The sequence below is a fragment of the Maniola jurtina genome, chromosome 14, assembly GCF_905333055.1.
Source record: "Maniola jurtina chromosome 14, ilManJurt1.1, whole genome shotgun sequence".
Lineage (NCBI taxonomy): Eukaryota > Metazoa > Arthropoda > Insecta > Lepidoptera > Nymphalidae > Maniola > Maniola jurtina.
In genome coordinates, this window is record NC_060042.1 from 3,143,183 (window position 1) to 3,159,219 (window position 16,037).

At 35.2% G+C, this 16,037-nt stretch overlaps 1 long non-coding RNA gene across 1 annotated transcript in view; it reads left to right on the forward strand.

Moving 5' to 3' along the window:
- Window positions 1-1,774: 1,774 nt before the first annotated feature.
- LOC123871914 overlaps window positions 1,775-16,037 on the forward strand; it is a 575,184-nt gene continuing 560,921 nt past the window's right edge. The window contains exon 1 of the long non-coding RNA XR_006797372.1: window positions 1,775-1,824. This is a non-coding gene — a long non-coding RNA (uncharacterized LOC123871914). The remainder of the gene's footprint in view (window positions 1,825-16,037) is intronic.

Below are 16,037 nucleotides of genomic sequence, written 5' to 3' on the forward strand. Positions count from 1 at the left end.
AATTCATAGGTAATTTAACGTTAATTTGCCCTCTATTGATAATCGTTAGCTAATAATTGGTATTCCGCAGTAAATACTCGTATTTGTTATTCAATAGTTTCCATATTCATAATTATTCAAATTTATTATGCACATCACTTAGATATTTGTTATTTTATTTAAATGAGTTGAAACGTTTATATTTTAACTATAAAACTTTTGATCTTTTTTCATATAGATACATTTGCTTAATAAAATTTTGGTAAACAACAGTGTCTCTCACCTTCACTTTTTGAAAAATTTATCACTTAAATTTAAAAAAAAACCCCGCCACAAAAACCTCTATATGAAAACTAGAAAAAAGCTGATTGATAACTTTCAAACGGCTGAACCGATTTTCTTGGATTATATCTAAGAACACTCGATCAAGCCACCTTTCAAAAAAAACTAAATTAAAATCGATTCATTAGTTTAGGAGCTACGATGCCACAGACAGATACACAGATACACACGTCAAACTTATAACACCCCTCTTTTTGGGTTGGGGGTTAATAAAAGGGCCTCAACATGACTTGATGCGGCCCTGGCTGATCCTTTTGTCCTGACAAGTCCCTCACATTTGCCAAGCAAAATGGCAGCCTCATGGTTCTATGAAAACGACTCAAATATTAGATGTAAGCTGTCAACAAACTTGACACACGCCATTAAAATGACGAATCAGCCGGCTTCTCATCGCAAGCAATGGTCGCCGCCGTCCCGTCTCATCTGACATCTCTCGATAGTTTGCTTGACGTTTCTGGGAAGGCCGGCACAACTGCTCAAACAATATCGATTTCTATGATAACGCGTTCCGTGAACGTGGAACGAACTCCAACGGTGACCTCCGAAAGATCCTTGACTGGTTTTAGCGATCCGCGAACTTTAGTAGGTGTGTGCGATACTAGGTATGTGATCCTTGAAAGACACAAGACGGCACAAGCTGTCGTGGCTTCATGCAATGCATGAGGACAGGGAGGTACATCCTCCAGGACGAGCCCAAAATAGCCTCGATAGAGGAGCGGACTGAAATCCGAAAGGTCGTCGGTTCAAACCCCACGCGTTACACTATTGTCGTACCTACTTCTAGCCAAGCTTCACGCTTAATTGGAGAGAAATGGGGTATATTATTCATAATTGATGAACTTGGCTAATATTCTTTAAAAAAATGGGCATCGCGCATTTGAGGCACTTGTGCTTCCCGGAGCTTCTTGGTATGTACTGAAGAAGGCTACCGAGGGGGTTTTAGTGGGTAGAAACCCTACATGACCCAATCTCTCCCCAAAGAGATCGGGTATCTCGAGAAAATTTCCCCGTCAACAAAAAAAAGGTAGAGGTATACGAGCCATGATGCCTGCGACTTGAGGTCTCTTTATAGGTATCTGTATCTTTATATAGGCTCTGTATACAAAAATTCTAGTTTATCATATCGTATGGACGAATTTGGACAAAATACGAGAGTTAGTTTATTATTTTACTCTGATGGAATAGGGTTACCCTCACTCTATCAACGGTGTCGAGAAACCATTGTGCAATCATACACTAAGCCTGCTGGTAGTTATATCTATCGCAATTCACGTTTCACAGTATGCCGCAATCAGCCCGTATTGTGTACGAATCAGTTTGAATCAGTGAACGACAAACCATAGAAGTATTCCGTACGTTCCATTATAGCGTAGCGAAATCTCTACCATGGTGCGCGGTGTGTGTTGTACTCTACCGCACGCGTCTTCGATTCGATTGTAGTTCATCAATTATCAACTATCACTTTGAGTTGACCAATCACGTCAGCGGCCTGTGTCGCATGACGTCATCTCAACCCATCAAAAATTCAAAATTCAAAATTCAAATTATTTTTATTCAATTAAACTTTTACAAGTGCTTTTGAATCGTCAAAATAATCTACCACTGGTTCGGAATGCTGCTCCTACCGAGCTCACTACTGAGCAATCTCTCGATCTCGATCGATCTCTCTCCGAAAGAAAAGATTTGGTCAAGGTTCACACACCTATGAGAAGAGTTTGTGGCCCTTATTTTCGAGTGACAATAATAATATTTTTTTAAGAACAAGAATAATTTTTAATTAAAACCATATTGTTAAAAACGCGCTTTCTATCTTTTGTCGTTCACTGGACGAATTGAATCTACGCTTGCACGGGCGGGAATTAGTTCATCATACAATTTTGACGAGCTATTCAAATCCCTGAGGAGTTTATTGCATGCAGCTTGCACGGGTTATAGTGGGCTATGGAATATGAATATACAGTTGGTTGGACATTTAAGTACACATACCATTGTATTACATACCATTATCTATTGCAGTTTAAATTATTATCTACTAGCCGATGCCCGCGATTTCGCCCGCGTGGATTTAGGTTTTTCAAAATCCCGTGGGAACTCTTTGATTTTCCGGAATAAAAAGTAAAACTTATGTGCTAATCCAGGATATTATCTATCTCCATTCCAAATTTCAGCCAAATCCGTCAAGTAGTTTTTGCGTGAAGGAGTCACAAACATACACACACACACACACATAAACTTTCGCCTTTATAATATTAGTGTGATTCACACTACACTAATAGGTATTATCATTATTTCCCGTGATAGCCTAGTGGTTAAGACGTCCGCCTCCTATTCTAGAGGTCGGGACTTGGGAGTTCGATCCCGGGCACGCACCTCTAACATTTCAAAGTACGTTTTAGGCAATTAACACCCGTATTCACAGACGTTACTATGAGGTCTCACAGTGCGCTCGAACGCACAGTGTAGGTTTCACCAATCAGATGACTGTGTCAATGTGTGAGTGTGTGTGTGTGTGTCAATTTACAATGATCTGAATGGTGGAACCTACACTGTTCGTATGAGCGTACTGTGAGACCTCATAGTAATGATTATGAATACGGCCGTAAATATCACTTGTTATATCGATGAACGAAAACATCGTGAGATTTGCATCCCTGATGGTTCTCCATAATGTTCTCAAAGGTGCGCGAAACCTGCCAATCTGTACTTGACTAGTGGTCTATGGCCAAACTCTTCTAATTCTGAAACTAGACCCGTGCTCAGTAATGAACCGGCTCGGCGATGGGTTGATGACAATAACAATTACATATTATTAGGTAACTAAAAGCCGTGGTAGGGCTTCGGACTCCGATATTCCTTCTAATGACTACGAGGCTAATGCCTACCTCTAACTTTTCGGAGTTTACAGTGAAGGAAAACATCGTGAAATGAAAAATCTGCATGCCTGTCTAGACGGAACCAATATATCTACTTATCAAAAAAATATCATTTAATAAGTCAAGTACTCTCAAAACATAATGTTCAGATAGTATAATGTAGACGATAAGACCTACCTGGAATATGTATTGAGTATTGTGTGAATTGATAACACTATCAGAGTCATAAATTATTTGAGGTTTTATAGCTTTAAGTGGAAAATCGTTTATCACTGAAGCTGCGGTGAATTATTTCTGGTCTGGCAATTAAAGGCCTATTCAATTACTTGTTTATTTTATTTTATTGGAAAGGCACACAAAGCAATTTGTAACTATAAAAGCCGGCCAATGCCGAGTCACACCCGCGCACCGAGGGTTCCGTACTCTGGTAATTTTGCCGACATTTTGTACAATAAATCAAAAACTATTAAGCATAAAAATAAATGAAAATCTGTTTTGGAATATACAAGTAAAGCCCTTTCATATGATACCCCACTTAGTATAGTTATCTTACTTTGAAAGTTGAAACACATTTTTTCCTTTATTTATTTATTTATTTTTTTATTTGTACCAGAAAGTTGTAACAATATAAATAAAAGGAAAGAAAAAGTGGACAGGGAAGCACTTATCTCTATAAGAGATCTCTACCAGTGACCCTTGGCAGTGCGAGAGGTTGTAAATGGAGTAGAATAGGTACAGCAAAGATAGACAGTAATCATGAAAAATAAAAAATAAATATAGTAGATATTATGTTATAATATATACTTACAAATATTTATATATTAAAATAGACTTACAAAAACATATATACCTTAATACATAAATATATACTTATAGTCATAAATATATCTTATAATATATACCGATAAATATATGTAAACAATATGTTATGACAGAGAGGAAAGATAGTGCTGTTTCAGACGAAGTTTGAAGATGCTGATGGAAGGGTTATTTTTAAAAATACTGTCAGGTAGTGAGTTCCAAAGGCGAGTTGCGAGTACCGTAAAAGATTTAGCATAAAATATAGTGTTGTAAGGGGGAACTGCAAGTGAGTTTAACTTGACACACGAACGCACTGGCATCACCCGAGGAGCGGCTTCGTTGAAGCGCTCACGCAAGTAAGAGGGGGAGGATGAATTTAAAATCTTAAAGAGTAGCGTGAGAATATGAGTATTCCGGCTTTACTTGTGCTATAAGACCTACCTATCTGCCAAACATGATTCTAGGTCAACGGGAAGTACCCTATAGGTTTTCTTGACAGACACGACGGACGCGGACGGACGAACGGTCAGACAGACAAACAGACAAAAAAGTAATCTTATAAGGTTTCCGTGTTTCCTTTTGAGGCACGGAACCCTGATAACATAGAATTTGTAAAGTATAAGCTTAGTATAAGTTTAAAAAATGTATTTTGTTGCCTGGGAAAATTTATCTACATTTTTGAAATAAAATCTTTAGGTGTGTCTTGAAAGAAACTCGGCTCTTTTTTGGAACGCAAGCGTTGCTTTCGCTCGATAAAATATTTTAAATGGACACCAAATAGAACAGCTGTTTTTCGCCCGCCACCTGGACTCTGTTGAGTGCGTGTGAGTTCAGTAACGTCATCTAGACTCTAGAGTCTATATGTGACGATCACTATATCTTTTATCGGCTCGCATACTATACTTAAGGCTTGGAGGAATGCTTTATTTACCCTACCGACAAAGACATGCCGCTAAGCAATTTAGCGTTCCGATCATAGTAATTACTTAATTAGGTAATTCCGCGCCTACTATAAGGCGCTTCGAAATCTATATACATTATACATACTTATAAATAAACATCAACAATGTGGGAATCTAAGTATTTGCACTTTCAATTCTTTGAAAAGTTACGGTCCTAATTTCCATGCCCAATTCTACGAAGAGTGGTTCCCCCCCAAGAGTTCAAGGAATGTCCTTGAGGAAAACTTTCAATACCCTTGCCATTTCTGGGACCATCAATCTTGACTGTTGTGAGTCGTTGAGAATTTATTTGGACGAAGATTGGCATTGTATGGTCAAAAATATAGGTACATATTTTATTGCTTCTTTTTTAGCGTTTAAACTACCATGACTGATTTCCATTATTTTAAATATACATCTAAGTTTATATTTGTTTTATTTTATTTTAGTTTGTTTTATTTAAAAAGTTAATAGATAAGAACAGAAGAAAATAAAAGCCGTCAAAAAAGCCAAGAAAATTAAAGTTACTAAGTTTTCACAGATAGAATTTTATAAGTATAAGAAAAACAAAAAACTCGATTGGGGGAAGAGAGATTGGAGGGGAAATGTAGTAAGTTTCCTATATTTACAAAGTACTCTGTTGTCTTGTAGGATACCTTTTTAAGAGAGTAGGTACAGCTGGGAACTTCATAATTAATTATTATTATTGATTGTTTCTCTTTATGATAAAAAATATTGCAAGGAATTTTTAGCAAATTCATTTCGATAATAGAATGAAACTGATAATGATAACTTACGGTTTATCGTGAGTAAGAATAAGAATAAGAATAAGAAGTGTTTATTTGCTAGAATATGGTATAATATACAAGTACATTGGTCTTAAATATTATGTGGAACCGCATATTCTGCCAAGCATGGCGTGCAAAATTAATTGAATTTATTTAATGTAACAAATGTCAACTTATTATTATATTAACATGTCAAATTATTATTAATTATTGCATTCACTATTTAAAATTTGTCATGTAACTTTGTATATAAAACGAGTCAATCCAAGAGTTCAAGGAATATCCTTGAGGAAAACTTCCAATACGCTTGCCCTTTCTGGGAATCGCTCGGGCATCAATCTACTGTTGTGAGACGTTGCGATTTATATTTGGACGGAGATTGGGAATGAATGGTCAAAGATTATATTTTATCGCTTCTCTTTATGATAAAAAATATTACAAGGAATTTTTAGCGTATTCATTTCGATAATAGAATGAAAATTGGCCGCCATAGCCAACGGTTTTTTAGAATTTACGAGTGAAGTATCGTGAGTGATAGAAACCTATAAGTACTTAATACTTAAAACGAGTCAAACTCACGTGTTACCAGTAAGTCAATTGGGTCAATTATTAATATCATAAAAATTTACATAGTTTTTTTACCAACATAGAAACAAAAAAATGATTTTTTGCATCAGGTACCTAAGTATACTTTCTTTCAAAATTTTTCCAGAATAAAGTTAGGTACTTACATACTTTTGCAATAGTTAATGCTTTTACCATAATCTAGCTACGCAACACTATATTTTCAAGCTACTTACCTACATGTTTATCAATATCTAACTATTATAATACGTAACTATTGAGGTCAATGACTACAATTTTTAACACCTACCTACTTAATGTTTCAAGGCTAGTACCTAATTAATGTATCATGTTATATACGCAACATTATTCTCACGTTACATATAAATATTAACTACGTACCTATCTATACTATTAGGTCAATAACCCTCAATATTACAATTAATTACAATAAAGGTTTAAGTTACATCTGCAATGTACTTTAGTGTTATTATCATAATATTATACGCAACACTATTCTCACGTTACATATTATTAATATTACTTCATAACTAGGTCAATGACCCACAATTTCTTCGTAATAGGCACATTAAATTGTGTCATACACGTGATAAGGCAGACTCGATAGCCGATACCGCAAACTATTAATTTATTTTACATATTAATCGCACTTGTTCCGAGAATTTTTATCTTTAATTCAAGGAACGCGATAAATACAACGATTGTGCGAAGAGTTCCCTTGAAATTGTTATCAGTTTGTGACTTGGTGTAGCAGTGAAAATACGGAATAAAACCGGCCAAGTGCGAGTCAGACTCGCGCACCAAGGGTTCTGTAATCCGGTATTTTTTCCGACATTTTGCACGATAAATCAAAAACTATTATGCATAAAAATAAATAAAAATCTGTTTTAGAATGTACAGGTAAAGCCCTTTCATTGATACCCCAATTGGTATAGTTATCTTACTTTGAAAATTGAAACACATTTTAATTTTTTTTTAAATGATATAACCACAAATTCGCAGTTCAGTTTTCAGATTTTTTCCTGTACTTGTGCTATAAGACCTACCTACCTTCCAAGTTTCATGATTCTAGGTCAACGGGAAGTACCCTATAGGTTTTCTTGACAGACACGACGGACGGATGGATGAATGGACAGACAGACAGACAGACAACGAAGTGACCCTATAAGGGTTCCGTTTTTCCTTTTGAGGTAAAATGATGTGATGTTTAGTATAGCGGTAGTTTATGGGGCTAGAATTCATTATAAAAGAAAATAATTCAAAAAATAATTGATTTTTCGATACCGGCTCACTACTGAAAACGGGTCTCCTCTCAGAATGAGAGAGGTTTGACGACGCTGGCCAAGAGAAAAAGCTTATGCTTTCCGTACTAATATTTTCCCGTGGATAGGTTTTGTTTATGATTGGTTCAACGCCCACTGACTTTTTGTCTTTGTCTTCTGTATGGGATTACGTAACAGAGAGGGCCCTATATTAACTTCTCTCTGTGGATAGATAGAGCCTCGTGTACTTTAGATTTTAGCTTCAATGCCAAAGCGAATGAAGTTGTGAGAAAAATTACGTCGACAAAATGAAACAGACAATACAAGAAAAATCGCTTATTATCGATTCCGTAAAATTGCATTTGGCTCATTGAGGAATATCACCGCTATCATGTTTCGTGGAACAGTGATTGGACCCTAGCATAGAGATTTAAGTAATGAGTAGAGCGACTGTTGGGAGATATTTTATATCAAAATACTGATCTTTGAGGGCCTAAAATATGTATTATCCAGTATATGTGACTTAGAGTCGCGATATCTCAGGAATAGTAACTCTTAGGAAAAAAATTATAAAGACTATTTTTGTAGAAAATTTTAAGATCTACAACTTTGGTTTGAATTTTTTTTGGTAAAACTTACCGTTTTCGAGAAAAATCTAAAAAACCTCAAATTGTGACCTCGAATAACTTTTTTAGCACACATAGAATCGATGGGGATTTTTAACACTTTATTTGTAATGGTAAACCCCAGCTCTCCACCAATATTTGGCTCTGTGGGAATTTTTGTTATTTGAACACTATTTTTATGTCTAAATTAACCGGACTAATGATGCTTTTTGCATGCTTTAGAAAAGTTTATGTTTTGTTTTTTTGCTGTATGAATATGTCTTTGGTCGTTTTGTCTTATCTGTCACTAATAAGATATCTTACATATCTGTGACAGAGTAACAGACACTAGGGTTTGAACTCCGGAGCTTCGGAAGATTACAGATTCGTTTGTAAAATCGGAGTTATTGTGGACATAATCGGAGATTCGATTTATATACTTTTAGAAAAAAATTAAGCTTTTTGAGCGTTTACATATATACAGTACAGAGTCTTCATAAATTGTTTTATCGATGGAAAACATAAAACAATCTGAAAGAAAAACTTACCATCTATAATAATTAATTTTACCAGGTCGTAAAATAAATTTTCCTTTTCCATTTTTCTACCTGATGCTTCACATACTTGAAGATTTATTTAAGTGCAAGAAATATTTAAATCAAACGCATTATTTAATGACATCCAATTTATTGGACTCAGACTTGGGCGCGTTTGGAACCCCCGTAGCTTTAGTTTTAAATTACGTAATTAATTATCACCACTATATCGTACAAAAACAATTTCGACCATCAAAAAGAGTACAATTGTACCTACTTTAAATAAATGATTTCAATTTGACTTTGACTTTGACTATTTAATGGAGCTTTGAAACTCCGGAACTCCGGACTTGGAACGCTCAACATCAAAATCCGACGCCGAAACATAGTCCGATTTTCAAGCCCTAACAGACACTCAACAATTTATTCTGTAGGTATACATATAATGGCGTCCATTGAAAAGTCGCATGTCATCATCCTCGGAAGGCCTAATTGTTGTCCATTTTCATCATCTCAGATAATGTTATACCAAGTTAACAATTTTGTGTGATTGGTCTGTCCTTGACTGATATGCTACCACATGTTACCATAGAAAGCGATGAGACTGTATGAGTTTAATGAAACTTTCATACTCCTTCCTGGTTAGTTAGAAGGAAGCGGACGGCATCTTCACAAACCCAACTTATCATTGAGTAAAAAATATAACATACCTAGGAACAATGATCGCAAAATAAATACAGGTATATAGTCCAAAAGTTGCAACGAGGATTAAATACACAAGTGCAACTATGAACTATGTTCTGTTTTTATTCAATGGCCTCGTGTTCATATTAGGGACTGAATCCTGAATACTGAATACTGAGAACTGAATACTGAAAACTGAATACTGAAAATTGAGAACTGGATACTGAATATTAAGAACTGAATATTGAACACTTAATACTAAAAATTGAATACTGAGAACTGAATACTGAATACTGCAGTACTGAAAAAAAACTTTTATGAGTTTGAAAGTGTGATTGAGAGTAGATTTCAAATTAGCAAAAAAAACGCCACCCAGGCCGTTGCTTGTGGCGTTGCATCCTGCGGATGTCGTAGGATACGATAATAATATTATAAAGACGAAAGTTTGTTGGTAAGCGTTTGTTACCCTTTCACGCATGAAACTGCTGGATCTTTGGCCTAAATTTGGAATTGAGATAGCTTATACTATAACTTAACACATAAGCTACTTTTTATCCCGGAAAATCAAAGAATTGCCGCGGGAATAAAAAACCCTATATCCACGTGGACGAAATCGCGGATATCATCTAGAAATAATCTCATAATTAGAAGACTAATGACACCCCTACCGTTATTACTTGGTACCTATTAAGTACTTCTAATGTTAGGTATCCACGTCCACAATTTTATTAAAATGCCGTATCATTACAAGAATTCTGTGAAACGGTTTCGCCGCATTTCCCGTAACCTGCCGCATGTCCCTGCTCGCTATAATTATACAGTGATTAAAAGTACATTAACTAAATTATCTCGTGCCGATAGCTAACCGGTGGCTGGGGTAGGCATTTAATGATGGGTTATTATAAAAATCGAAGCATATTACCCATATTACCAACCAATGGGGTAAAGGTAAATGTGAGGTTAGATTTTTTTCATTATCAATCAGTCTTATTGGCAGGGATACAGCAAAAGAAAGTATAGTGGCCATAACAAAAACATAAACAATTAAAGTTGTTTAAAAAAATGTTGTCATTATTACCTAATTGGTTGAGTTTCAAATTTACATACTTTTAATTTGCCTTAACAGGGCTCTCTCCTAACTCGTTTCATACAATCGTAGTTCCAATTTCATTTGAATATTAAGCAACCAAAGTCCATGAAATTTTGCAGACATATTCTAGAAACTTATATCTGTGCCTGTGGTGTTATAGATTTTTCTAAAAATATGTAGTTTTAAAATTACAGGGGCTCAAAGATTTGTATGAAAATTTTTAAGACCGCGTAACTTTGAAACCGAATATTTTAACAGAAATCTGGAAAACCACAGACATAGACATTAGTTTCTAAAATATGTCTGCAAAATTTCATGGACTTTGGTTGCTTAATATTCAAATGAAATTGGAACTACGATTGTATGAAACGAGTGACGGCGAGAGCCCTCTTAAAATAATTACCTACTTAACTGTAATTTTAAGTAGCCTTTTAAGCAAACGGGGAAAACTATTAAAGTTTCCCCGAGAGTTGTAAGTTTAGGGTACGTAGGAAAATTGTACAATTTCATCCTGTTCTTCAGTTTGTGTATGATATTTTATCACACTAATATTATAAAGGCGACGGATTTGGGTCAAAGGAATGGAGACAAATTATACCCTGGATTAAAACATAGGCTACTTTTTATCCCGGAAAATCAATGATTTCCCACGGGATTTTTGAAAAACCTATATCCACGCATCAGCTGTTACATACTTATTGTAATTTTATATGTTTATATTACTGTAATATACACTCAGCTATATTTTTATTGAACACGTGGATGTAATCACTAATCAGTGGGTTCATTCATGGCGGAAGGTTTAATTCGTGAAAAAACATCAATATTTGTCAAAGTTACACAATGATAAGATTGTAATACGCGAAAACAATTACGATTCATAGTTAATTACATCGTATTCGCGAAACATAAAAGGAAATTAAAAGGTATAAAACACGTTGTAAAATGTTGAACGTCGTTTTTGTGATACGTACAATGTATGTACATCATACTTCTGAGTACGGGCGGTAATTATGAGGTTCGTGGTAAAGTGCGGCCTGTCTGTGCCGGTAATTACTAATTACAACACTCGAATGTGCTTCGGCGAACCACCTTACAGTTATACAAGCAAAAATTCGCTATTAACTTCCAGTGAACGGAATACGGACGCTAGAGAAGTGAACTACCGGAGGTTCTAATCTACACTTAGGGTCCGTTCACACAGACCGGCTCGGACCGGAGAGCAGATTTTGATAGCGATTAAAATAGAGTGTTGGATAGTTGAAATAAGGTTTATTTTTACCTAACACCTCTTTTGTTATTGAGAATGCCGGAGAGCAAACCTTACGCGGTTAGTGTGAACAAGTGTAAATTAAAAAATTTTAACACCCCCGACAAATCATTTTCAAATAAATAATTATGTATATCTAGGCAACGTCCATCTTGACAGCTTGACATTTTTCAATTGACACTTGAATATTATGAACCTAAGGGTTATCTAACCTTCTTTTTTACAAGAAAACTAGAAAATAGCTGATAACTTTTAAACGGCTGAACCAATTTTTTCGGATTATAGCTAAGAACACTCTCGATCAAGCCACCTTTCAAACAAAAAAAAGTAAATTAAAATCGGTTCATTCGTTTAGGCGCTACGATGCCACAGACAGATACACAGATACACAGATACACACGTCAAACTTATAACACCCCTCTTTTTGGGTCGGGGGTTAAAAAATAAAAGGAGCCGACCGGCTACGTATGATTTCTGATGACGCGCTCTTCCGCTCTCGCGCGTTTGAACAGTGCTCTTCCAGCCGGTCTATGTGAAGCAAAGCTAGTGGTAAAGCTCCGCGGTAATCGCGACCTAGTTTCCAGGTTGTCCTAACTCTAGACCTATGTTCTAGATTCTAGAACATACTACGGCAGAAAATCCCTTACCTATCAATGAGCAAAATCCAACAGAATATCTGCACACATAACAAGTGTAAATTAAAAATTTATAACACCCCCGACAAGTGAAGGTCACAGTAACTAGAAAAGAGCTGATAAGTTTCAAACGGCTGAACCGATTTTCTTGGATTAGGTATAGCTAAGAACACTCTCGATCAAGCCACCTTTCAAACAAAAAAAAACTAAATTAAAATCGGTTCATTAGTTTAGGAGCTACGATGCCATAGACAGATACGCACATACACACGTCAAACTTATAACACCCCTCTTTTTGGGTCGGGGGTAAAAAAATGTACACTCATTTGGCTGCTTACATTATGAGTATCACTTTGAAGTAAACCAATGCATTGAATGAGTATTTAATTAAATGAAAAAACCTAATGGCGAAGTTTGTATATTAATTTTATTATTTTAAAAATAAGTTCTCATTTAAGTGGCTGAAGTCTTTTATAAGAAAAAATGTCTTTAAACCTAAATACCAACTGCTGCGACTGATCATACAAAGACTCGGGCAACCGCGAATAGGTAATATTTTGTACACTTAACTCTAGATCTAGGACCTAGGGTCGGTAAAGATATAAGCAGGTTTTCTTAAGAGGGCTCCTCCGTCACTCGTTTCCACTCGTTTCATACAATCGTAGTTCCAATTTCATTTGAATATTAAGCAACCTAAGTTCATGAAATTTTGCAGACATATTCTAGAAACTAATATCTATGTCTGTGGTTTTCCAGATTTCTGTTAAAATATTCGGTTTCAAAGTTACGTGGTCTTAAAAATTTTCATACAAATCTTTGAGCCCCTGTAATTTTAATACTACATATTTTTAGAAAAATCTAAAACACAGACAAAGAGTCTGTGGTATTAGTTTCTAGAATATGTCTGCAAAATTTCATACACTTTGGTTGCTTAATATTCAAATGAAATTGGAACTACGTTTGTATGAAACGAGTGACGGAGAGAGCCCTCTTAAAGGCCCTGAATATCTATTACATCATTATGACCTACAAGCGCGTATATTGCATTCAGCGCGCAGCGAGATTAGAGATAAGATAAATTTAATGTTTTTTGTGTTAATTAAAGATCTGTTTGTATGCGAGTCGCGATTCGCTTGTTGCTAAGATATCTCAACGTTACGTTAGTGATAGACAAGATAAAGTGTCTGTCATAAAACTAAAACTAAGAAATAGTAGCTATTTGACTATTTTTAGATGTGTGTGCTGTGGTTACTTATCACCTAGTCAGTATATCTTACAAGTCTGGAGTTTTAGAGACAAATAAACAATCGACACAAAAACTGATAAAATAGACGATTTTGTTCCTTTAGTTCTTTAGTGTAACAGATCTTTTGGTCTTTTGTATCCCAATGGGATAAAAATAGATATTATTATACTGAAAAGAAAAGCAACCTACTTCATACCTATTCAACTCCAAAATGAAAATTAATAAAAACAAAAAACCAATAAACAGATACTCAGATGGACAAAATTTCGTAATATTTTTTAATGCATTATGAATACTAATTATAACTTAAGCTAAGATTAGATTAAGATATTACAAATAAGCGTTAAAGATGTTGCAATGTAAATAGCAACGGGTGAAAATGTTGGTCAAAAAATTGTATTTTGATCATGTGGACGTGTAACTATGAATGAATATGTTTTAAATAGCCGTTCTGCCATTCAACGACTAGTAAATCTCTCGGGACACGTGCAATAAACTTAATAGGGCATTTCTACGAAGCGTGGAGACAACATTTACGGTGAATAGAAGCAAATCTTGGAAATGTAACAAACAAATTGCTCTATGGAGGTCAGTTTGCAAGAAAACAAACCTATCAAGTATCAGGGCCAATTTAAACTCACTAATAAGGTTTTGTTTACCTACCGTTAAGTGTATTGACATTATTTTTGTACTTGTTTGATAATTAACCACTTATAGTAACGAGAACAAGAAAGGTAATGTTTCATTGTTTATTTTTTTGTCGGGTTTAATGTCGTATGGACTTACTTACAAGTAAATGTTTGTCAGTTTACTTTTTATGGTAGGAGTCACAATTCTCAACAGTGAGGAAGATATGATTAGATAGAGTTACGAGCACGAGCGAAGCGAGCGCGAAATAATGAAATTGATAGTTAAAAAACCTTGTACAAACTGCCTCAGATTTGAATATCAAATCGTAAAAATAATCACTATCGTAGTTTAAATTATAAAATCTAAAAATCATTTTACTAGCATGAATCAGACGGATTATATTCGTACGTCAATGGCAACAGAATTAGACTTTTCCGCGAAGTAGCCTATTCAAGGAGCTTGCGGATTATTTGGGGATTAACACGCAATTGACACGTGTAGTGTGGCCTTAATTGGCGTTGGAACTTGGAAGGAATCCAGGTGATTCGGGTCACGGTCAAGATCACTACAACAATTTACAGTTCTGAGTAAAAGAAGCAACAGGTTCTACGAGTATAAAAACGTAGATGTGGATGTAAAGTAAATAATTTTTTTTTTATTGTAATTGTTTATATATTTATTTCAAAACCCCCGACCCAAAAAGAGGGGTGTTATAAGTTTGACGTGTCTATCTGTGTATCTGTCTGTGGCATCGTAGCTAATAAACTAATGAACCGATTTTAATTTAGTTTTTTTTTTGTTTGAAAGGTGGCTTGATCGAGAGTGTTCTTAGCTATAATCCAAGAAAATCGGTTCAGGCGTTTGAAAGTTATCAGCTCTTTTCTAGTTACCGTAACCTTCACTTGTCGGGGCTGTTATAAATTTTTAATTTACGCTTGTTATTGAAATTGTTTGTTCATTTATTTCAACAAAATCAGCTTCCATGCACTCTCCATGCATGAATTTTCTAAAGTAATGTTATTATATTTAAGTACCTAATTGAAAGTAAGTAAAGACCTACCTATACATACCAACATAAAAAGTTTATCTACTAGAACGAAAATAAAGTAGGTAGGTACCTACTACACAATAAAAATATGGGAGAAGCTACGGAATTAGGTATCCGCGTATTTTTTGACCCTGTAGATACATAGGTATAATAGATAGATATAGATAGAAGTCTTGAAGTGTCTCATAATATTTGAAAGGAGGATTATATTCTGTGGTGGAAGTGTTTGTACTCGTATCATTCTATCACATCACACTTCACACTAATATTATAAAGGCGAAAGTTTGTATGTGTGTGTGTGTGTTTGTTACTCCTTCACGCAAAAACTACTGGACGGATTTGGCTGAAATTTGGAATGGAGATAGATAATATCCTGGATTAGCACATAGGCTACTTTTTCTCCCGGAAAACCAAAGAGTTCCCACGGGATTTCGAAAAACCTAAATCCACGCGGACGAAGTCGCGGGCGTCAGTTAGTATAGAATAAATTATGGCCCTGGTAGGATGTACTAGCTATCTAATAATAATGATTGGTTTGGTCGTGGTTTGGTCACATATTTTAACTGTTTTCCACGAAATCGAAATCAGGTTTCTATTAATATTTAGGCATATTAATCAAATCGCATTTTAAGTTTAATAATGCTGGCTACTGGCTATAATATTTTAAATGTCATCAACAATGTTTTTATTTTTACTACTACTTCTGCCCGTGACTGCGTCTG